Here is a 23,955-nt window from a genome sequence, read left to right as displayed (position 1 = left end):
AATCTATAAGGAATGAAAAGGGGAATTTGATTGGTTGCTAGGGGCAACTGAGCCAGTTTCACTTTACACCATGTTTGATAAATCTCCCCCATTGTGTATCTTGGTATTATTCGTCACTAGGTGGTGATCAATAGTAAGCATGGTATGGCGGTATAACCCCCCGCAGTACTGTCACATGAAATGACGTTCCATGATCAATGGAAAGAAGTGTTCAGAGCTTCTCCAACCACGGTGACATGTGGGGATGACTGTGTGACAATCAATGACCCCCCTCCTCCTCTTCCTCCTCCTCCTTCTCTTCACCCCCCTGTACTCACTGATCTCGAGGCAATAATACTTACAGCAATGATTGACAGTTTTATGCCTTTAAGCTATTTCTGTGTAGACGTCATCCACCTACATTGGTCTAAATCTTTTAAATCTCGGCTCCCGGGGCCAAGTAGCCTCAGCGAATGTCATCCAAGACAATTACAGCCCCCGGCTTCAGAGATTTGCTGCATTTTGAGGATCTATAAATATTTTAGCCCTCTCCGAGATGCATGTAGTTTCATAGCAATCAGCCGCGACCCGCGTCCTGGAAGACGAAAGAAGAGGTCCAAGTGGTGAGCAAAGCCGATATAGGAAGTGGGACAACAATGGCCTATTGTCTGCAGGCCCCAATGAAAGACGCATTCACCATATTATACAAGGCAGAACATCCCCAGGCCATCTACAACTATGGGAGCCATCACCAAAACTATGGGCACTGTGGATGATCTCAGTAGTGGGTAACCCATATGACCTGGTAAAGTATACGGACAGCAGACAGTATCCATATCCTACTGGTAATATATTTTACCAATTTACTGTATGATTTTTGCTACCTCATGATTTTACTATCATTCTGTTGGCTTTCTTTCTTCTTGATTATCTTCATTTCCCTATTCTACATCATGTAATGGACTTCCAGTTCCTGTTGTACACTCTAGTTGCGAATTCAGCCAACAAACTATGCAGAAGATTTATGAATGTAGTGGGTATTGAATGGGTATTGTCAAAAAAGGTATACAGTAATACCCCTGTTCTCGAACTTAATCAGTTCTGGAAGGCTGTTCCAGAACCAAGCAGTTCAAGAACTGAGCTCTGTGTTCCCATAGGGAACAATGTAAATGTCTTTTTTTTTTTTTTTTTTTTTTACACCCCATGGGTCAGGTGCAGAGCGCCCGGCCCACAGCGTGTAAAGATTATCAGTAGCGGTTCATCTTGCATCACTTCTTACTATAAAGGAGCAGGGATTCCGAGCAATCCCCGCTCCTTTATAGTGTGTTCCCTGCAGCAAAGGCAGGAGCAGGCAGCTGTTTGAACTTGCTGTGCTGCTCCTGCTTTTTGCCAGTAGTGCCCATGCTTTAGCGCTAACCACCTGGAGAAGGGTCCAGGAAGCTGGGATAGGCTGGAGGAGCTATTTCCCGCAGCAGAGAGAAGCAGGAGTGGCGCAGTAAGTTCAAACAGCCACCTGTTCCTGCCTTTCCCTCTGCTGTGAGGAACACCAGTTTATAGCGGGGATTCCCCTCATTATGAGGGAAATCCCTGGTCCTGTAACCTTGGTGTTCTCGAACAATATTTCAGCTGACAGTTATCTCCGAACAATGTTCAAGTACCAAATAAAACTTTAGGGGTAAATTTAGTTAAAATACCAAAGTGTTCAAATACCAAGGTAAACCGAGGTATTACTGTACTGTGAGGGAGATTACGTTGGCTGAATTCCTGGCTAGAATGTAAAGCAGTAAAAAGAAGTCTGTTAGAGGATGTACACTAAACTGGACGTAGAACAATGAATACAGAGGAGAAACCACAGAAAGGTAGTAAAATAACTTCACTAGTATCAGTTCATTTATTAGACTGTTGAAAATAGTTTGTTGGAAAGAGAAGAGAAAACAATAAGAGGAAGTATGGAGAGGAGCCTGGGAACCTGAGGGATGGGGCAGTACATCAGGATAATATTCTGCATAAAGGTAAAATTGGATTAAAGCACAAGTGATGAACATTGCTAATTATTCTCCAGGCCGGGTTATAATCCGTTTTTAATAACGTTCCCGCGCTGTTAATGAGTTGTGAAATAAGATCAGTATCATGAAATAAGTCAGTTCCATATCCGGATTGAAGGGTTTGTCTCAGATAGGAAATAAAAAATTCCAAGCACCCTAGGAAGACGTTCAGGATTTACTGTGGAGAGTCTGTAACTGAGCAAGAAGTGGCTACTTGTTTCTAGAGGATCCACTATGTCCTGATTTCTATAGAAAATGGGGGAGATTTATCAAACATGGTGTAAAGTGAAACTGGCTCAGTCGCCCCTAGCAACCAATCAGATTCCACCTTTCATTCCTCACAGACTCTTTGGAAAATGAAAGGTGGAATCTGATTGGTTGCTAGGGGCAACTGAGCCAGTCTCACTTTACACCATGTTTGATAAATCTCCCCCAATGTGTAAGGCTGGGTTCACACTGCGTCTTTTCATCTGTTTTATGCAAAAAAACTGAAGAAAAACGGATGAAAAAACTGGTGCATTTGTGTGCATCAGTTTAGATCTGTTTTTCTATTGACTTCCATTTAGGGATGGGCTGAACCCGAACGCTCGGCATCGGATTCCCGCTGTCTGCCCGCTCCGTGCAACGGGCGGATCCAGCGGGAGGACCGCCTGGAAAACTGGGATACAGCCTATGGCTATGGCTGTATCCCAGTTTTCCAGGTGTTCCTCCCACTGGATCTGCCCACTGCACGGAGCGGGCAGACAGCGGTAATCATTGCGGATGGTTCGGGTTCGTACGAACCCCGTCCGAACCAGGTTTGGACCATCCCTACTTCCATTATAACAAAAAAAAAAAGGAACAAAAAGCGTATCCAAATGTTTTTTTTTAACGTACACCACAACGTGGTCGACCACATTTTTGTGTACGCTAAAAAAAAAGATGCATTTTGATCCGTGTTTTGGTCCCTCATACCTGCTTACTGATTTTTTGATTGAAAATATCTTTATTACAATCAGTCGTCGTCAAGCATACTTAAACTGTGACGCAGCGCAGTCAAATAAATAAGACAATACATACTCAGCGCAATAGTACAACATACAGCACAGGCTCCCTATGCTATACATCATACCACACGCTACACTAACATTCCCGCATACCTTAACAATCCTATAACAACAAACAATAAAGCAATACAGACAAGTGATGGGGAAAAGGGGGGGGGGTCACTGATATTTTAAGGAAAGATAGCCTGCAAACTATTTCATACTAGCAAAACCAGAGTATCCTGCAAAAAGAAGAGTCACCAGGGCAGTACTGATTCTCATTGAGGAGAACCAGTTGGAGTAAGGAGACAATGCTCCATGGGAAAAACTGTATGCAAATTAGCTCTCGTCAAGAAGGAAGATGAATGTCTAGAGATGTCTCATCCTTTTGGAGGAGACTGGTTGGACCAGTATAAGACGGGTTTCCTCCTTCTGGAGATGAGATTATTTGCATACCATTTTTCCCCATTAAATAAAAAAAATAGGATTTGCATATAATTATGTCACATCTGGATTGTACGCAGTCCAAAATTGTTTGCAATATTATCCCCCTCCCGCCGCTGCACAGTAAATTAATTTCGCTGCAGCCTATGCCTGAAGCTGCAGCGACGTTTATTTGCGTTGCAGGATGACACAGGCATAGAAGCTGCGCCTGTGTCATCCGCGGAGGGTCCTGGCTATCAGTGATGGTCGGGGACCTGCCGCAACTCTCAGCACTGGAGCCGCACTCCGGTGCTGACAGTTAACCCTATAGATACTGCGGTCAGCACGACCGCAGCATCTATAGGGCTCCTAAGAGAGAATTCTCCCTCTACAGAGGGAGAATTATCTATCCGGTGTCCATTGTAGCCTCAGTTTCCTGGCTACGAAGGCCGCGGGGGGAAGGAAGGCAGGGAGCGCGGCTGTGCGCTCTGCCCTCTGCCCTCTTCCCTCTCTCCCCTGCCGCTGTCACAAGATTGTAACAGCGGCAGGGGACAGAGGAGAGGGGGGCAGGCATAGGGACTTCTGCTTATGGGATCGTTATGATGTCTAAAAACGACCTGGGCATTGATGTTAATGTGGAGCATTACCCTGTGGTCAGTATAAAAACAATAAAGTGGTACTCCAACATTTATTTCAATTTTTAAAATTATAAAGTCTAATAATTTACTTCTATTAAAAAGTCTCAAAATTTCCAGTACTTTTCAGCTGCTGTATGTCCTGCAGGAAGTGGTGTATTCTTTCCAGTCTGACACAGTGCTCTCTGCTGCCACCTTTGTCCATATCAGGATTCTGGCAGCAGAGAGCACTGTGTCAGACTGGAAAAAATACACTTCCTGCAGGACATACAGCAGCTGATAAGTAGTGGAAAATGTAACATTTTTAAATAGAAGTAAATTATAAATCTGTATAACTTCCTAACACCAGTTGATTTGAAAGAAAAACGTTTTTGCTGGAGTACCTCTTTAATCTACATTATAAAATTCTACCCATACCATCCAGCAAAAGCAGAAATATCCCTCTATCTTTAAAATGACTTTTGCACAGGTCACAGAGCATGCTCACAAATTTATCCCATACAAAGAATAGGGTCTGGAGATGTTTATTGTGTCTATGTCCATGAGTCTTGCTGTAAAGCATATTACCAAATGCTGTAAAATAAACAGCTCAGGCAAAATTGCTTCCCCCATAATAATGGACTACATATAAAAATAAAAAAATACAATATAGAAATAGATTAGAAAAAAAAGAACAGGTTTCAGTATCAAGATCCAATCAGTAACATAAAATGGAGGCGACACATTCCCTTTAAGAAAAAGCGAAAAATTCTGGAATATGGTTAAACACCCAGGGACGGCCATGTGTCTGTACACTTTGTATACTGGCATCTGTAGAATTTTTTTCTCTGTCTCCTGCCATAATGTGGCTTAAATGACAAAAGCTTTACAGCTTCAATAAAGAGCAGGCAGCGGCGGAGCGCTCTCCTCACACCGGGGAGGCAGCCTCTTGTATAGCGCGCCTCCCTGTGCACTGTCACCGCTCAGGTGCCCGCCGTCCTCTCCCGTCAGCTGCGCCTGCATCACCATTGATTTTACTATTGATCTTAAATCATTTGCTCTCGTGCCAACTGGATGTCAGCGGCAGGCCTGCGCCTTTCTTCTGCCCGGAGAAAGAAAACGCCGGCACACTCCCCAACACCGCCCGCTGGTTTGTTTAAGCTCGGAAAGAAAAATCCACGGTGCGGTGCTTATTGCTCTCATTGTTTCTATAAATCACTTTATTGAGTGGATGCTGAAAGTGCAAGGCTAAGGGGCTGCCATGTCTCTTAGCAGGGGCTGCTCTATGGTTACTGAGATGAGCTCCGGCCCCAGAAAATATATACAATATATGGAAAAACACAAGATGCAACCCTGTATAGGATCAGGATATCTCCTAGGGAAAAGGATTGGTCAATAAGAAGAACGAAAAAATTTGCTGAGATGTAGCAGAGCTGAATGTGTTCCTTAAAGGGGTTATCCAATGAAAATCTTTTTCTTTTAAATCAACTGGTTTTAGAAAGTTATATAGATTTGTAATGTACTTTTATTTAAAAATCTCAAGTCTTCCAGTACTTATCAGCTGCTGTATGTCCTGCAGGAAGTGGTGTATTTTTTACCCATGCTCTCTGCTGCCACCTTTGTCCATGTCAGGAACTGTCCAGAGCAGAAGCAAATCCCCATAGAAAACCTCTCCTGCTCTGGACAGTTCCTGACATGGACAGAGGTGGCAGCAGAGAGCACTGTGTCACACAGGAAAAAATACACCACTTCCTGCAGCACATACAGCAACTCATAAGTACTGAAAGACTGGAGATTTTTAAACAGAAGTAAATAACACATCTATATAATTTTCTGGTACCTGTTGATTTGAGAAATAAATTGTTGGAGTTCCCCTTTAAAAGTTGATATAATACAAAAACCTCAGAATAATAGTAAATTAGAACGGTTATAAACCAACTCACCTAAAGTTACACCCACATCTGATGTCTACATTCAGTTCTTTTCAGCACCAAGAAAAGTTCTTATGGATTCTAGAAAATAAAAAGAACACAAAGTTCTACTTTTCCATATACTTTATGTCATCGTTTTCCACATCTCTGCTTACTGTCAGTGAATAAAAAAAGAGATGAAACAGTAATAATATATTTTGGATATTACATTTCCCACCTGCACTGATATATTGTAGCAAACCAAAGTCTGTTTCTACTGTTGTATTCATCTGGCAAGGGATTGTGAACCAAACCTATTGTGCGCTGTGATGAGCTGAATGGGCACTGGATGTAGCATAGGTCTCATAGAGCGTCAAACAGCGTTCACATCCCCATCTCTACAGCCCATCCACGTATTATAAGAGCAGTATACAGAGGACTGGTGAGCAACTGAGATGTGGAGACACCGGGGGCGGCGTGCACTACCAGGGTTGTTTCTATAGATATAAGGTTAAGTTCTATTGTAATAAAATGTTTTTTCTTTGTTGTTTTTTAAAGGGGTACTCCAGCAAAAATATTTTTCATTCAATTCAACTGATGTAAGAAAGTTAAATAGATTCATAATTCACTTCTATTTAAAAATCTCCAGTGTTCCAGTACTTAGCAGCTGCTTTATGTCCTGCAGGAAGTGGTGCATTGTGTCCAGTCTGACACAGTGCTCTCTGCTGCCACCTCTGTCAATGTCAGGAACTGTCCATATCCCCATAGAAAACCTCTACTGCTCTGGACAGTTCCTGACATGGACAGAGCACTGTGTCAGACTGGAAAGAATACACCACATCCTGCAGGACATACAGCAGCTGATAAGTACTGGACGACTTCAGATTTTTAAGTAGAAGTAAATTACAAATCTATATAACTTTCTGACACTGGATGATTAAAAAAAAAAAAAAAAAAAGTTTCACTGGATAACCCCTTTAATATTTGTATAGTGCCAACGGATTCCTCAGCACTTTACATAGTTTGTAAAGACTTATGCTGCGTTTACACGTAACAATTATTGGCCCGATCGTACGATTAGCGATGTCGGATTTACGATTTATTTTTTATAACGATCAGCGTTTAGATGGTACGATATATCGTACGAAAATTCGCACTGCGATCGTTTTGCGATCGTTTAAGCCTATCTCACACATTGGTTAAATCGTCGAACGACTGTTCACACAGAACGATTTGCGAATTTTTTGCGTACGATGAACAACGATTTGATGACCTGATGAAAGATCAAAATCTACGATTTATCGTGCGTCGTTCGATCGTTCGCTGCGTTTACACGTACGATTATCGTTCGAATTCGACCGTTATCGCGCAAATTCGCACGATAATCGTTACGTGTAAACGCAGCATTAGGGCCCCATTACACGGGACGATTAACGTGTGAAAAATCGTTATATCGTTCGAATTTAAACGATAATCGTTCTGTGTAATTGCAGGCAACAATCGAAAAATTGTTTGTGTGTCGATCGTTGATTTAGATCTGAACCTAAAATTATCGTTAATCGTTCGCTATAATTCCACATTCGTTCGCTCAAGTTCCGCATTTTTTCACTAATCGTTCAGTGTAATAGCACATTGCCCATTGTTTTCCTGGGATCAGAAGGCATAAACGATCGCAATAACGATTTAATAATGATCGTATCTAACGACTATCGTCCTGTGTAATATGGTGAACTATTTCAGGTTAACGATAAACAATCACGTTTGCGATCGTTTATCGTTAATCATTAAAAATCGCTCTGTGTAATAGGACCCTTAGTTTTAAAGACTTAAAAGGGTATTCCTATCTCAACTTGTTATGCCCTAGGATAGGGAATAATAAGCTGACATGGGAATATGCTTTTACTTCTTATCCTTGGGGGGGTCCAACTGTGAAGCACTCAATGCGCCTACACCACCACCGCAGAGCATTTCCGAGCACTGAACTGTAATAAACCCCATCAGTGGTCTAGGGAAGATAAGGGGTTAATGGTAAATTCAGGCCACTATTGGTAGTCTCACCCTCTGAGAAGGGAAGGGAGAAGAATCAGCAGTGTGCCACCCCCTTACAACTAACCCTGCAGACAGTCCATGTAAAAGTCCTTATTGGCTTCTGTGGCCAGCTACAAACCATGGGGAGACATTTATTAAGATTGGTATACGAGTACGCCAGTCTTAAATAAAGCCCCTCCCCCAGTTTCCTGGACAGATTTACTAAGAAGCGCACGCCTCTTCTTAAAGAGACTCAGTAAGTTTGTGGTGTCCTATTTTAGGGTCGCATAAACTAGTGGCAGGTGAACAGAATGATGTGTCACTTACATTGTTCTGTGCAGCTGATCCAGAGATCTCCTCCTGAATAACATGGACAATAAGTAGTCCTCTCCATTATGTGCATGAGCACAGTTGTTCTAGATATTCATAAGCATGAGCAAACTCCGCCCACCAGCTTCTTATTGGCAGTTATCAATCCATGCTGTGTATAGGCAGTCAGCTGTCAATCAGCAGCTGGCGGGTGGGGGGAGGGGTGTGACAAGACTCCTATTCTCCTGCATATTAGAAGAACGACTGACCAGAATGATGTAAGTAATACACCAATCTGTTCAGCATTTCTGTCACTAATTTATGCTGCCCTCATTTAAGGCACCATACACCTAGTGACATATTCCCTTTAAATCAGACTGGCCCAGGCCATTGTGCAACAAGACTACACCTGCTCGGGGGCAGGTGTACATTTGTGCCATTATTTATGCCTGCGGGCAGTCATAAATCGTGATAAATCAGACACGGGAGGGGGCCCTTCCTTCTCCTCCCCGCCTTGACCCAGTCCCCCCTGCCTACCTATCAGGTAAGTGGGGGGATACGGGACAAATCTGCCCCTTTTCCATGGTGTAACCCTATGGCACATTTTGATACATGTGATGTCCCCCCCATAAGATTACCCCATCCACAATTTCATGCCTACTCCTAAGTGTCAGAACATGTATATGCAGCAGGTTCATTGGTGGTAGGGGTTCAAGTGTATATGGGTATATGGAAACTCCACGTATACCACCTCCTCATTTTCGTTGTCGCCATGTCGCCCTAGCCATATGGCTTCAATTATAAAACCGCCTGCCTCTTATATGAAGCCTGTCCCCATTACTGCAGGATATACAAGCACTGTCTGTCTATACGTTATACATCTAGAAAACCTATGTGAATTCCCCAGTGTTCTTGTCCGGGGTCAGGTGGAGTCGCCATAGTGCTGACTCCAGTCCATTAATTCCCCGGATCATGCAGGAGGGAGCATTGAGGCAGAAATTTTACATTGAGCTGATCAGACGTTCTGCGTGGCTGCCAAGTGCTGCGAGGTTCTAATCAGTCTCTTAGGATTAGGTGTTACAGATAGATCCAAAGACAAGGTGGAGATTAACATTGCTGGCGCTGAGACCCGACTGCAAGCAAATCTAATGATATAATATAGCAAACAGTAACCGCACAGCAACACAGCGTGAGATATATAGAGTGTCACAAATTCTATGGACGGACCAGGCGTAGGCCTGACGGGTGTCTGTGCTTTACAGCTGCTGCAAAGACCAGGACTGAAGGAGACCCACAGGCTAATAGTTTCCTGGAAGAGGTTGAATGAGGTTCCTTCCGGCCTCCAGCTGTTGCAAAACTACAATTCCCATCATGCCTGGACAGCCAAAGCGAAGCTTTGGCGGTCCAGACATGATGGGAATTGTAGTTTTGCAACAGGTGGTAGGACACAGGTTGGACACAGCTGGGAATCAGTAATATAAGTTATGTATAACTGATTGGCAATATCAAAATGGCTGCCTGTGCACCATATACAGATCACACGCCATTTTAGAGGCCTATATATAGGCCTCACTTATCAAAGAAACACTGTGTTGCCCATGGCAACCAGTCAGAGCACAGCTCTCATTTTGTTTCAACAGCCCTGGCCTACATGATCATTTCTACACTTTCCAATCAGCCATTGTGTAGTCCTGCCTATCTAGAATCCAGCAGGAAAAACAAACAAAAAACCCCCCAATATATATTATATCCCAATCCTAAGTAATAACAACGGTCCATACAGCTTGTATAGGCAGTGAGCTGAGTTACCATTTTGGCTGATGTAGTTTCATGTACTGAGATGGAAGTCAGAAGTAAAACATTTAAAGGGAATGTGTCACCAGAAGATGAACTATGGGTTAAATTATGTTAAACATATATGTGTAAGGATTTTTGGCGATTTTTTTTTTTACTAATTTGCTACTTTACTATCTGAAATCTTGCAGTTTTCGTTCTTACCATTAGGCCTAAAGGGGTATTCTGGAGAAAATAACGTGTTTTTAAATCGACTGGTGTCAAATAGTTAGACAGATTTGTAAATTACTTCTATTTAAACATTTCAAGTCTTCCAGTACTTATGAGCTGCTGTACGTCCTGCAGGAAGTGGTGTATTCTTTCCAGTGTGAAACAGTGCTCTCTGCTGCCACCTCTGTCCGCTTCAGGAACTTCCCAGAGCAGTAGCAAATAACCATAGAAAACCTCTCCTGCTCTGGACAGTTCCTGACATAGGTGTCAGCAGACTGGAAAGAATACACCACTTCTTGCAGAACATACAGCAACTGAGAAGTACTGAAAGAGATTTTTAAATAGACGCCATTTACAAAGCTATGTAACCAGTTAGAAAAAGAGAATTTTTTTCTCCGGAGTACTTCTTTACCTTATATGTTTTATTTATTTGAAAAGGAAATTTTTAAACAATGATCACTTTAACACTGACAATAAAGACTTTTCCAGTGGTGACTATTCTAGAGACAATAGAAGCCATACATGGAAACTATGTTAAATAACTGTGAAAATTCAAATTTTTTTTAAAAAAATATTTGATGGCACCATTGTAACCAGATATTTAAAAGGGGTTTTTCACAAAAAAATTATTTAAAATCAACTGGTGCAAGAAATTTGTAATTTACTTCTATTAAAAAATCTTAAGTCTTCCAGAACTTATCAGGTGCTGTTTGTCCTGCAGAAAGTGATGTTTTCTTTCCAGTCTGACACAGTGCTCTCTGCTGCCACCTCCGTCCATGTCTGTCCAGAGCAGGCGCAAATCCTCATAGAAAACCTCTTCTGCTCTCCATGCTGGAAAGAATACATCACTTCCTGCAGAACATACAGCAGCTAATAAGTACTGCAAGACTTGAGATTTTTAAATAGAAGTAAATTATCTTGCATGTTCTAGCACTAGTTGATTTGAAAGATTTTTTTTTTTTACTATCCCTTTAAGTTATTCACTTATTCTTATACTTTTAATGTTCCGGCTGATCTGCACATTTCTTCATACTCCTCTTGACTAATGAGATTCTGGAGGACACCGGGAGGTCTACCTAGGGACTTAACGTACTCCTTGAAGTTATTCAACTCCAAACCCAATAACTGAAGTAAAAACTGTGAAAAACTTCTAATAAAGAAATGCGGGTTCTTAATATCATACACCGCTCATTAATTACGGAGATGGGAACGTGTGGCAGCTGTGAGGCCAGATGGAAGAGGATGACTTATAAGACGCAATATGTCAACACGGACGCATCGCTTTTCTACTTCAAGCTTGGATCCATATTTGTTTTTGGAAAATAGATTTTTGTGATCTCGCCAATAGAGAAGTAATAGGTTTAGTTTACTTCAGAATTAAAGGGGTAACTTAGTTTGTAGGGCTGGAAAGGATAGACGGCCTAACAGCCGGAAATGTTCATCCAGAGCAAGCCAAAGCCATTAGGTAGAGTGCACCTACTGTGCCAACATGTGCCAAAGGCTGTCAGGCCACAGGTTAAAGAACAAGGCTATGTTCACACAACGTACTATTTTTTAAAAGAACGGCCATGGGTGTCCATTAAAACAACGTCCGTTCTTTTGATACTGCAATGGTTTGCACTGAAGTCAATGAGTGCAATGCACTGTGTGAAAACAACAGTTATTGTTCTATTGACTTCAGTGCATATCACTGCAGTATGAAAAGAACGGCCTTTGTTTTAATGGAAAACAATGGCTGTTCGGTTGTTCACACCTCTATAAAAGATAAAATATTTATGCCCCCCTGTAAATAAGAACACAATACTGTAAGAAACCCACATAATAATTCCTACAGTATAATCACACAACGCACAGGTGGACAATATGGCCTAAACAATACTGCCATACAGTGCCAAAATATAATAATGGCTACGCTATGAGCGTATAAAATTCTGCTATACAGTACAGAAACAGAACAATGCCTACATTAGAGTTATACAGTAAGCACTGAAAGGAAGATAAACTCTAAATAATACCGCCATACAGTGCCAAAACATAATAATGGCTGAACCAGAGTCACACAGTGAACACGTTGTAGTAGTAAACCCTTTAAAATTCTGCTATACAGTACGGAAAAAAAAATGTGCCTACATTAGTGTTATAGAATAAGCACTTAAAGAAAGATAAAGTCTAAATAATACCACAATACATCACCAAAACATAATAATGGCTACACTGTGAGCATCTTGTGGTAGTAAACCCTATAAAATTCTGCTATACAGTACAAAAAGAGAATAATGCCTACATTAGGGTTATACAATGAGCATTTAAAGGAAGATAGAGCCTAAATAATACCGCCATACATCACCAATACATAATAATGCGTCCAGTAACATTCTATGGTTAGCATTTAGTGGAGGATAGACCCTAACTAATATCGCCGTCCAGTATTGAAACATAATGCTACTTACTGCAGAGTCCTGGAATGAGCATTTTAAGAATAGAGTGCAGAAGAGAGAATTATACCGCCATACAACATAAAAACTTAATAATGCTTCCAGTATAGTCTTAGAGTAAATATTTAGTGGAGGATAGAGCCTGACTAATACAGCACTAAAATATAATAATGCCTACAGTAGAGTCCTGCAATGAACGTTAATTGGAATATCTAGCCTAAATAAAACACCCATAGAGTGCCGAAACATAATAATTGCTATACTGTAAGCATGTGAGCATCTTGTGTTAGTAAATGCTATAAAATTCTGCTATACAATACAAAAACAGAATAATGTTCACACTAGAGTTATACAAGGAGCACTTAAAGAAGGGTAAACTCTAAATAATATTGCCATACAGTGCCAAAACATAATACTGGCTGCATCAGGGTCACACAGTGGATATCTTGTGGTAGTATACCCTATAAAATTCTGCTATACAGTACAAATACAGAATAATACCTACAATATGGTTATACAGTGAGCACTCATAAGAAGATAGAGTCTAAATAATATCGCCATACATACCAAAACATACAGCATAAAAACATAAGAATAGCTACAGTAGAGTCCTACAGTGAGTATTCAGTGGAGGATAGAACCTGAATAATACAGCCATACTGTGCTGAAACATAATAATAGCTACAGTGGAGTCCTACAGTGAGTATTCAGTGGAGGATAGAACCGGAATAATACAGCCATACTGTGCTGAAACAGCTACAGTAGAGTCCTGCAGTGATCACTTACAGGAATATCTATCCTAAATAATACCGCCATACAGTGCTGAAACATAATAGCACCTAGAGTGGAATCCTACAGTTAACACTTCGTAGAAGATGGAGAAACCTAGTAATACCTATAGAAGAATCAAACACTGAACACGTCAGGTAAGATGATGTAAAACCGCCATATAGTGCTGAAATATAATAATAATAATAATAATAATAATAATAATAATAATAATAATGTCTTACAGTGAACAGTTCATAGAAAACCCTAAACAATTCCATCATACAGCACCTAAATCTAATAATACCTACAGAAGACACTTAGCAGACAAGGGAGTCGAAATAATACCGCCATGTAGTGCTGATATAACACTACAATGGGAGACATTAGCAAAGAAATATAAGGCGGTGAATGGTGTAGGCCCCAGGGCAGATGACAATTTGCGCCGCAGTATAAATCGGCCATACATGGGGGGTGGGGTGTTTAGTTCTCCTTTAAATTCACCCGGACTAATCCCTGAAATAACACTTCAGGGTATATGAGTGTATTAAGTAAGAATTCCGTCTCTCCTGGAGTATTAAGTGGAAATGCTCAGCTGTGTGAGCAAACTGCAAGAGATACATATTGGTCTCTGGCAGATAATCCCGGTGCCCTTGGCACAGCTCTTCCTGAATACTGATGAGATGAGAAGCCTGGAGATGGCATTTTTAGAAAACAGATCTATACACCTTGGACCTTTTCCTGCTGTCACGTCAGACACTGAGCTCGGCTGCTGAGCCCCTTGGAGGTGTTGATGAAGTCCCTACAGTCACATCCATGTCAGGAAGAATTCTCCAGCGTATCCAGGATGACACTGACCAATGAGAACTTGTCTGCGTGGACGGGAGCCGGGCTCAGTAATTACAGACGGAGGAAGGCAGGATGGGGGGGAGTATATGGGGGGGGGCACTCTCCGCAGACAAAATGCATTAACGTCAGTGTTATGGAAGGGTTATTTCTGGAAAACAAAACGGCGCAGGCAAATCATAGGTCTGACAGATCACCAGGAATAAGCTTTAACCGTTTACAACTGCATTTAGGTTAGAGGTGTGCCTGGGATGTCACCGCACTTCCTGTTTTCCCCCAAAAAGTTTCATAAATTTCAAAAAATTATGTGGAAATATCCTTGAACAAAAATTTTTTTTTACACCATCGGAGGTCATCACCTAGGAGCAGTGGTGTAGATACCATAGAGGCAGGATAGGCAGCTGCTATGGGGCCCATGCAGCAGGGGGGCCCAGGGGAGAGGATAAGAGCTATCTTATTTCCTTCTGCTTAACCCCTTATGTACTGCTGTGTGTAAGTGACCAAATGTTTACTTACATGCTGTAACACAAAAAAGGGTTAACAAGCAGACGACAAAGAGATCTCTGCTTCACTGTTCTGATAACCTCTGACCTCTGTTCTTGGCTGCCTGCAATAAAGTAGGAAAATGCGCAGAGGTCAGGGGTTATCAGTGCACCAGCAGTAAAGCAGACATCTCCTTGTCTTCTGAACTTTGGGTCACTTACACTCAGTACATAAGGGGTTAAGCAGAAGGTAGTCTGCTCCTGCACCTATGTATTTATCCATAAGGGCTCCTAATGGGCCCTTATAGTTAAAAACAGTGGACTGACAGAGTCAGTGCCTCTGGCCACAAGAGATTTTATTTTTTTGGCCACATCATAGAGCCTGCATATATGTGCGCATTGCTTTGTGTTGTGCGTAGGGGAGGGGGCCCTTAAACTTTTTTGCTATGGGGCCCCGTGAATCACAGCACTGTGAATTTGCACTGCTGCACACTTAGGGTATGTTCACACTGAGCGAATGGGTAGGATAAATTTCTTAAGAAATCCTCTGAATTTTTACGGGCAAGGGCATAGTTCCACGTGGAATCCTCAATGTCAATTCTTGAAGTGAAAATTAAAAACTTTTTTTTTAATTTTTTTTTAAATAATTTTAATTGGTAACTATTTAAATGAAGAGTTTTTGTAATTTATTTTCATGAGACTAGTTGTGTACGGGCAGTAGCATAGCTGCACTGTCCCTCCCTGCTCCTGATGTTGTCAGTCTATGAATAGCGATCCGAGATGCTGCACCTGATGCCAGTGATACAGAGCATTGGGAATGGCATCTGATTAAGCTATTAGAGGTACATAGCACTAGGAACAACTTCTTGCTGCCTATACTCAGCTAAGCACGGGCAGTAGCAGGGATGACACAGCCACGCCGGCACTACATACTCAACTGTGCTGTGTATCTTCATAGCTTTATCAGACGCCAAACCTGATGACGCTATCTCTAGAACCCAATATGGTATCTGGTATGGCTATATAGATATAGACAGCGATGGGAACAAGGAGGGTCAGTGCAGCTATGCTATTGCCCGTACACAGCTACTATATACAGATGCAGCATAGAAATACCTGTTTATGCTGGTTTCACACTTGGCAGTTTTTGTGCCAAAACCAGAAGTGGATACAAACAGGATGGGGAATATAAAGGGAGGACTTGTACTTCTGTCTTCTATTGGATCCACTTCTGGTTTTGTCAAGGTACCGTACCCCCTTGGTATACGTCAAGGGAGTATTCTGCTCAAACAAAACATTTGATGTGTTGTTATTTTCTATTCAGTCTCCTTGCCCAAGTTCTGAGCTGCTGCTTTCTGCTGAAGACACAAAAAACTTTGCCTGAGCTCTTCAGTCCGTCTCTGCTCTCAACCCCCTCCTTTCTGAGACGGCTGATGTAAACAAGTCCCTATCTGCAACTTTGTAGCAACTTTGTACAGCCAGGAGGATTAATCACAGTGAGTTCATCAGCAACCTGACCTCATATTATGGGCCGTATTACACAGCCCGATAGTAAGGAGCAAGTGAGCGCCGACCTGTCGGGTCATCTATTTTGCCCTTATGCTATTTCCTTTATTATCTTAGGACAGATATATGTATATCCCAGGCAGGTTTATAATCACTTACTGTCGATTTACCTACCACATTTGCTAGAAGTTTCGTCCAAGCATCAACTACTCTTTCAGTAAAGTAATATTTTTTCATGTTGCTTCTGATCTGTTCTTCTGTTCAGTTTCTTCTCTCCTGAACCTTATGTAACCCTGTATTGATCAGGCCCTCCCTTGGTATTGGCTATAATGTGTGATACTCTCCACTGAGCCTTGTTTCTATGCCTGTCCTGTATGAACTTGTATTCTGAGCTGATGTATCCAAGCCAGTCATGTGTGATACGATATCTAAGCCTATCATGTGCGATACTGTCTGCTGAGCTTTGTATCTAAGCCTATCATATATGGATTTGTCTTCTTAGCCAATGAATTTAAGCCCATGATATGTGATGCTGTCTGGTAAGTAGTGTATCTAACTATGAATTATTTCGTATTATATTTTTATTATAATAATTATTAATTTTATAATTTTATTATTATAATTAATTTTATATATTATTATTATTATTATTATTAATTAATTTATTTATTAATTAAATCTCGATTGATTCCAGATCTGTGTACAAGCAATAAGGGTTAAGGACCCTGCCCACTGGAGCTTACACTCTACACTCTATACTGTGCATGATACTGAATGACTGTATCTAAGCCTACCGTTTGCTATACTGTTTGATGTGCTGATTTATCTAAGCCTAACATGTGAGATACTGATTACTAATAATTTATCTAAGTATGCCATGTGTGATACAGTCTAAATAGCAGTTGTATGTAAGCCAATCATTTGCAATACTGTCTCATGAGCAATGTATCTAAACCTGTCACAAATACAGTACATTTGTATTCTGAGCTGATGTATCTAAGCCACTTGTGTGCAATTTTGTTTTATAAGCCACTGTATCAAAGACTGTTATATGTGATGGTGTCTGCTGGGTTTTGTATCTAAGCCTATAAAATGTAGACTTGTTTTCTGTCAGTGTATCTAAGCCTATCATGTGTGATGCTGCCTGGTGTGTTATGGTGCGTTTACACAGACAGATTTATCTGACAGATTTTTGAAGCCAAAGCCAGGAACAGACTATAAACTGGGAACAGGTCATAAAGGAAAGACTGAGATTTCTCCTCTTTTCAAATCCAATCCTGGTTTTGGCTTCCAAAATCTGTCAGATAAATCTGTCTGTATAAACACACCATGAGGGTATGTTTACACTAAGTATCTTTCAGGCCGTAGTGCGAACCGCGAATATACACACGTAGTTCTGAGGTTGATGCGTTCGCTTGAAAGTATACGATATACGCCCGCACAATGCACACTACGTATGAGCTTACGGCCGGATCGTATACGGTGCCGTGAAAAATGAACAAGACCATTGTTTGAGGACGGAAATGTTCCAACTCACGGCCGTGGATTTCCATGCGGTCCCGTACGGAGTACTTATTTCAGCCAAATTGAACGTGATTTTTAGATCCTAAAGGTTCTGTGTGTTTTATTGGGCTGGGCGAAGATTTCCAAGTAAATGACCTGTTTCAGATCTCTTGGAAACAAGCTAGGAAGCATAACTGTACTACGGGCGTATGTTCGCGGTTCGCCCGCATGTTCGCAATCCGGCCGCATGTCTATTTTTCCCACAGCCGTACTTTCAGCCGCACATGTACGGCTGCGTACGAACTACGGCCGGACTCATACTTAGTGTGAACATAGCCTCAGTGTATAAGTGTGCGTTCTTCTGCAGATCATGTGTGATACTGTCTCAGTGTCTGGATCTTCCGCTACATTCATATGTCCGCAATAACAAAGTGTGGACCATCATCCAATGTTCACGCGTCCATCATCCGTGCCACAAAATAAACGGATACAAAAAGTACGGACCCACAATTGTGGCACAGATCAATATTCTTCAATAAATAGCTGACCTTTGTATCTAAAGGTCCCTATACCCTTACACTTTAGCCAGCAGTCTATCTAAGGTGTATGCGGCTCTCCCAACCAGTGACAGATGAGGTAAGCTGTGATAGGTGTTGGGGGTAATGAAATACCACCACCCGACCCCTTTGTTCAGGGAGAGAAAAGCCGCAGCCAAAGCAATCTCACCACAGATAACCCCTCCCCATGGAGAATCCAGGAACGCTCGGCCATGCTGAATGAGAGGAAAGATATATGGCCACCTTTAGACTACTGTCTGTGGGCTTGAGTACTAGTGAATCTAATCCTAAGGTGTGTGATGTTCTCTGGTAGGTTAAAGAGGTAGTTCACCATTTTTTTTTCTTTCTAATCAACTGGTGTCAGAAATTTGTAATTTACTTCTATTGAAAAATCTCCAGTCTTCCAGTTCTTATCAGCTGCTGTATGTCCTGCAGGAAGTGGTGGATTCTTTCCAGTCTGACATTTCAGGAACTGTCCAGAGCAGGAGAAGTTTTCTGTGGGGATTTGCTACTGCTCTGGACAGTTCCTGACATGGACAGAGGTGGCAGCAGAGAGCGCTGTCTCAGACTGGAAAGAATACACCTATTCCTGCAGGGCATACAGCTGCTGATAAGTAATGGAAGACTTGAGAGTTTTTAATAGAAGTAAATTACACATTTCTGGCACTTTCTGACACCAGGTGATCTGAAAGACATTGTTTTTGTTGAATTACCCCTTTAATGTATCTAAGTATGAGTTCTACTATATGTAATGTGTGATACTGTCTGTTGAGCCAATGTATCTAAGTCTAGCATGTGTGATACTGTCTGATTAGCAATGATATGAGTAACAATTGTACCTCAGTCGATCATGTTTGAAACAGTCTGTTAAGACTATGGTGGAGATTTATCAAACATGGTGTAAAGTGAGACTGGCTCAGTTGCCCCTAGCAACCAATCAGATTCCACCTCTCATTCCTCACAGACTCTTTGGAAAATGAAAGGTGGAATCTGATTGGTTGCTAGGGGCAACTGAGCCAGTTTCACTTTACACCATGTTTGATAAATCTCCCCCCATGTATCTAAGCCTTGATGTGTGATATCTAGTAAATGTCCGGCTGTTTGGGGTGTGGCCCCTGTGCTGGTTTATTGTGATGTCAGAACTTACTCCTTAATTATATAGTTATTATTCCTTAGGACAGGGATGGGAAACCTTCTGCCCCCCAGCTGTTGCAAAACTACAATTCCCATCATGTCTGGGCAGCCGAAGCTTTAGCTTCGGCTGCCCAGGCATGATGGGAGTTGTAGTTTTGCAACAGCTGGAGGGCCGAAGGTTCCCCATGCCTGCCTTAGGATGACGTCTCCAGGGAGGAAGCAGCAGGGATACGGCCCGGGCCGGGAAGGAAATGATAGAATAAAGGAAAATGATGCGGTTATAAAGCAGCTCTCATCCTGGGATATCAAAGGGTTGTGCCTGGCATCACCCTCCTACAGCTGCCACTGACTGTACCAACAGGAAAGCCGCGGTTAAGACTGATGATGCAATGAGCCTCGCCTTACAGTCACAAGAAGCTGAGATACAAGGAGCTGTTTGATGAGGCCCTCATACTATAGAGCTGCTGCTCAGAAAATCCTCAGCCACCCTATGTTACAGCCTCACAGGAGCAACTAAAGCATCACTACCACATAAAAACCCCGCCAAACAGCGCTCATATCTCAGCTTCCTACATTGTGATGTGCGGCACCTTAAAGGTGTAGGATTTTCTTTCTTCCAAAAACAGTGCCTCACCTGTCCTCAGGTGGTGTGTGGTATTGAAGCCCAATCCCAAATTAGCATAGGTGCAGCTACGGTTTTTTATCACCAGAATTTTTTTTTTTTTTTGGGGGGGGGGGGGGCACCTTCATGCAATTTTTTCTTTAAATGTTAAAACTTTTTACAATGACACTAAGACCATGTCATAAGCCGCTGACTTGAAAGGTAATTCTTAATTCCCCCTCTATGGCGATGCAGAATTACAGGTAGTTACTGTTGGTCTTACTTGCAGAATGCCCAATGATCAGATTTTTCTCTTAAAGGGGTACTCCAGCGGGAAAAAAAATCTTTAAAATTAACTGGTTTTATAAAGATATACAGATTTGTACTTACTTGTATTTAAAAATATCCAGTCTCCCTGTAATGCATGCCCTGCTGCATGCCCTGCAGTTCGTAGTGTATTCTTTTCAGTCTGCCACAGTGCTCTCTGCTGCCACCTCTGTCCATGTCAGGAACTTTTCAGAGCAGGAGAGGTTTTCTATGGGGATTTACTACTGCTCTGGACAGTTCCTGATATGGACAGAAGTGGCAGCAGAGACCACTGTGTCAGACTGGAAAGAATACACTACTTCCTGCAGGACATACAGCATCTGATAAGTACTGAAAGACTGGAGATTAAATTACAAATCTATATAACTTTCTGAACCAGTTAATTTGAAAGAAAAAACATTTCACAGGAGTACCCCTTTAAAGGTCCTTTTAGTAACAAAAAGAACAGCAGGTTCTCTTTTTTTTACCATTCATCATTTTATGGTGAATTATAGACGTGAAGCCTCCGTAGTCCTGGAATGTTTTACCGGACAAGCATTTTTATAAGAAGATTAGATATCAGGTAGATGGGTGTGCTCTGTCATGGTGACCAGCCGAAAACCAACAACAGGGCCGGATGGTTGGGGTTTGCACAGCGTGACACCATTGTCCTAATCTACGGCTCCTTCACACTTATCAAACTTAAACAAAGCCGTTGCGAGCGCCTCCCTGTAGCCAAGATCTGTGAGGAACTTCATCAGGACTCGAGACTAATCTATATTCTACAATGGTGGATCACGTATGCAATGTCCACCCTCTAAGGGCCATATTACATGCCAACCGGGCATTACTACATGTAACAGCGATGTGCGGCCGAAGGCTGACAATTGCCCAAACACCTGATACCTTATCTCTCCCAGCTCTCTGTCTTCTTTCCTGTGCTCCGCGGCTGCAGTGTCTGAGCGGCCTGTCAGCTGACAGGAAGCTGCGGAGCACAGGATAAAAGACCGGGAGAGGGGTGAGGTAAGGTATCAGGTGTTTGGGCAAAGACTGCATGGACATCACTAACAATGTCCATATAGCCCTTACTGCTCGATTATCGGGCCATCTTCTAGGTCAAGTAAATGAGCGCTGATGTAGCAGATCGGCGTTCGTTTAAATGATCGAGCCGTGGTCGGCCTGTGTAATAGTACCCTACTATCATCATAGTCCATACTCTCATGCTCTGTCCAGAGCAGGAGAGGTTTTCTATGGGGATTTGCTGCTGCTCTGGACAGTTCCTGACATGGACAGAGGTGGCAGCAGAGAGCACTGTGTCAGACTGGAAAGAATACACCACTTCCCGCAGGACATACAGCAGCTGATAAGTACTGGAAGACTTAAGATTTTCTAATAGACCTAATTTTTCCATAAACTATGCTGCAAAATCAAGAAAAATTATTTGCACAGTGAATTTTTTTTAAAAAGGTGGTTTTTTTCATTGGGGGTCGGGGAGTGTTTGCGTCTTTCGTCCTATGGTAAAGCTGACATGTATAGATCTGTTCTTTCTATCAGTAGCGTTTATATGTGACTTTTTGGTTACTTGTTAGCAAATTCCACCACTGGAAACCAGGGGTGTCTGGCAGTCGTTTATCCTTCCTTGCCTCCTATCCTGAGCTTCATTCTCCCAGCAGGTTGTTTCTGGGTATACTGTCTGGCAGCCGCTTATCCTTCCTTGCCTCCTATCCTGAGCTTCATTCTCCCAGCAGGGTGTTTCTGGGTATAATATCTGGCAGCAGCTTATCTCTCCTTGCCTCCTATCCTGAGCTTCATTCTCCCAGCAGGGTGTTTCTGGGTATACTGTCTGGCAGCCGCTTATCTCTCCTTGCCCCCTATCCTGAGCTTTATTCTCCCAGCAGGGTGTTTCTGGGTATACTGTCTGGCAGCCGCTTATCTCTCTTTGCCTCCTATCCTGAGCTTTATTCTCCCAGCAGGGTGTTTCTGGGTATACTGTCTGGCAGCCGCTTATCTCTCCTTGCCTCCTATCCTGAGCTTTATTCTCCCAGCAGGGTGTTTCTGGGTATACTGTCTGGCAGCCGCTTATCTCTCCTTGCCCCCTATCCTGAGCTTTATTCTCCCAGCAGGGTGTTTCTGGGTATACTGTCTGGCAGCCGCTTATCTCTCTTTGCCTCCTATCCTGAGCTTTATTCTCCCAGCAGGTTTTGTCTGGGTATACTGTCCGGACCATGCACAGCGCTCTAGTAGCGGTCACCACACTGTGCGCACAGCTCTGAATTCTAGTGAATTCTATTCTTTTTCTATCAGTCTCTGTAGAGATAAGCGGCTGCCCACATCAGCTTCGACCACCACTCCTGTTTGTCTTTGGCTGGTATAGCAAATACTCCGGATGATGAGATCACGCCACCCCTGATACCTGGGTTACAGCATGACACTTCCCAGATAAGGAAACAACTCTGCGCAGACTTCTCCCAGCCGGTCGCGGTCTGAACACTCAGACCTTGACCGATCAAAAGTTTTTCCAATGACATGTGCACTTTATTAAAGGGGAACTCTGGCATTTTTTTTCTTTCAAATTAGCTGGTTTAAAAAAGTTTTATAGATTTGTAATTAAAAATTGCCAGTTTTCCACTACTTATCAGCTGCTGTATGTCCTGCAGGAAGTGGTATATTCTCTCCAGTCTGACACAGTGCTCTCTGCTGCCACCTCTGTCCATGTCAGGAACTGTCCAGAGTAGGAGAGATTTTCTATGGGGATTTTCTACATTTAGGCTATGTTCACACTACGCAAAACTATGGCCGTAGTTCTCGCCACAGAACTACGGCCGTAGTTTTGAGGGGTGGAACATAGCCTTATTTTCAATGGGATCCCGGCCGGAGCGTACACACATCGTATACGCTCTGGCCGGGATCCCATGCGGCGCCGGAAAAAACTGACATGTCAGTTTTCTGCAGCCGGAATTCAGTGTCTTCAGAAAGACCTGTCAGTTCACACAGTGAAGCAAGAGGCTCCGGCCGCTTGCTTCACTGTGGGCTATGGGGAGTTCTGATGCAATACTTAAGTACCGGGGGTCACGGAACGGCCAAGTGTTCACGTGTGAACAAAGCCTTAAAGGGAATGCCACCAGAAGATGATCTATTGTTTAATTCACGTTCAACATACTTTTTAAAGAATTTTTGATGTTTTTACAATTTTTTTACTAGTATTTGCCATTTTACTAACTGTATTATAATATAATCCTAAAATCTTCCAGTTCTCATTCTCACCCCTAGGCCTTAAAGGGCTACTCCAGAGAAAATAAAATGTTTTCAAAGCAACTGGTGTCATTAAGTTAGACAGATTTGTAAATTACTTCTGTTTAAAAATTTCCAGTCTTCCAGTACTTATCAGCTGCTGTATGTCCTGCAGGAAGTGGTGTATTCTCTCCAGTCGGACACAGTGCTCTCTGCTGCCACCTCTGTCCATGTCAGGAACTGTCCAGA

The 23,955-nt window shown here is 42.4% G+C and overlaps 1 protein-coding gene across 1 annotated transcript in view; it reads right to left on the bottom strand.

Moving 5' to 3' along the window:
• Positions 1 to 6,093, bottom strand: part of ZBTB7C (zinc finger and BTB domain containing 7C) — a 78,039-nt gene extending 71,946 nt beyond the window's left edge. The window contains exon 1 of the mRNA XM_069963217.1: positions 6,030 to 6,093. The gene's annotated coding sequence lies outside the window, so the exon portion shown is untranslated. The remainder of the gene's footprint in view (positions 1 to 6,029) is intronic.
• Between the last annotated feature and the right edge of the window lie 17,862 nt (positions 6,094 to 23,955).

The sequence above is a fragment of the Dendropsophus ebraccatus genome, chromosome 3 (genome assembly GCF_027789765.1).
Source record: "Dendropsophus ebraccatus isolate aDenEbr1 chromosome 3, aDenEbr1.pat, whole genome shotgun sequence".
NCBI classification, from domain to species: domain Eukaryota; kingdom Metazoa; phylum Chordata; class Amphibia; order Anura; family Hylidae; genus Dendropsophus; species Dendropsophus ebraccatus.
The sequence above is the reverse complement of the archived record's forward strand: the minus strand, read 5'-3'. Positions and strand labels throughout refer to the sequence as shown.